Source organism: Prorops nasuta, unplaced genomic scaffold, assembly GCF_024137725.1.
Source record: "Prorops nasuta isolate Cenicafe-Biocafe unplaced genomic scaffold, Cenicafe_Pnas_1.2 PNAS00010, whole genome shotgun sequence".
In the NCBI taxonomy this organism is placed as follows: domain Eukaryota; kingdom Metazoa; phylum Arthropoda; class Insecta; order Hymenoptera; family Bethylidae; genus Prorops; species Prorops nasuta.
The window spans coordinates 1,971,185-1,972,818 of NW_027116807.1; positions in this window are offsets into that span (position 1 = coordinate 1,971,185).

The window sequence follows — 1,634 nt, forward strand, 5'->3', positions numbered from 1 at the left end:
TCCCCCCTCTCCTACTCCCCTCCCCCCTCCACCGCCGCCGCCGCCTCCCCCTCTTCCTCCTCCTCCTCCTCCACCACCACTTGTACCCTTCTCGCTCCTACCACCGGACCCACGTACGAATTCTAACCTACACAAAGCCCGCACTCTCACTCACACCACCGTCTACCCGCAACCATGCAAACCAGCAGCCAAGCGACAAAGGAGCCGAGAGATTCGCCTCGCGAGTGACGACCCCGTTTACTCGCGCGAGGGTACCGTGGCCAGTGCGATTTTTCAACGGGTATCCGCGAACCGACTCAGCAGACATGTCGTCGTCGGCGGCGGCGTCGTTGTCGGTGCAGCCCAACGTAGCCACACCGTCGACGCTCCGTCGACGGAACTCGGCTCGCTTCGCTTCCGGACGCGAGACCACCCGAAGAGATGCTCGGGGATCCTCGGCACCCTTCGCTGGTGTCGCCAGCTACGGCCAATTCCGATATTACCTCGTCGATGCTTCTCGTCTCCCTCCCCCTCCCCCCTCTCTCTCCCTCTCTCCACAAACTCGATACTCTTTCTTGCTCAGCGAAATATCCACGGGATTCTCTCCAGAGGGAGGAGGAGAGCAGGAGGCTGACATCCTCTCCTCCAACACATCGAGCGTTCGCAAAATATTCCAGATTTTTTTCAACCTCCGCTACGATCATTTTCCTTGTCGAACGACCGACCGACAGACCCTTTTCCCAGTCGCCATTTTCTATACGTTGCAAAACTCTTCACTGCCTCGATCTGTCTCCTTTTCTGGAGCACTCTCCGTTTTCAACCCCTTTAACAGTGCTATGTACCATGTACTACCACTATCTTGCACGCTACACGCCTGACCTTGTTTGAACTCTGTATTGATGCACGACACTGCACAACTTCGCAGCCACACCTCCGTTGCTTCGGACTAGCTCTTTTTTTCTTGCTATTCTCTCTTTTCTAATTATGGGTTTAATATAATGGCGGAGTACGTTTGTGCGTATGGCTGGATTTTCAGTAGGATCTTCTTGGGAACGTTATTTTTCTCATTGTACATTTCTGCCTCTATCCGGGGCTCTTGCTTTTCATGCCGAAGGAACGTCGAATTATTCCGTCTCTTCTCGAGGGTTTCGGGCTGTCTTACCACTACGGGGGTTACTCACTCTGAAATTATTTGGACGCTTTTTCACGGTGCGAGTCTCGAGTGATTTAGATTTTTGTTTTTTTTTTCGAGTGCATATTTCGTAATTTTTCTACTTTGGTATAGTAATAACGTTGTCCTCGGGTAGGAATAATGAAATATTTCTGCGCGAGAATTGTGACTATCGAATGATTTGGAATTATTGTTTTTGAGTCCATAATCATTGTGGGTTACAAAATTTCCCAGGAACTTTGTTGTAATTTTTAGACGAATTTTTTAATACAGAACGCATTATAACATCGTAAGGTCGAATGGCAGGGTGAAAACTAGTCTCGTAGATTTGAGTTAGCGTCGCAGTGGGCACAGAATAGGTGCTTCTCGAGAGCGAACTAGTTTTCAGGGTGATAATGCTGAGAGGAAGAGCAAAAGTGGGAGGATGGGGAGGGGGGAGGGGGGGGAGGTGAGATGATAGAGGAATGGATTTTACGAGAAAAGG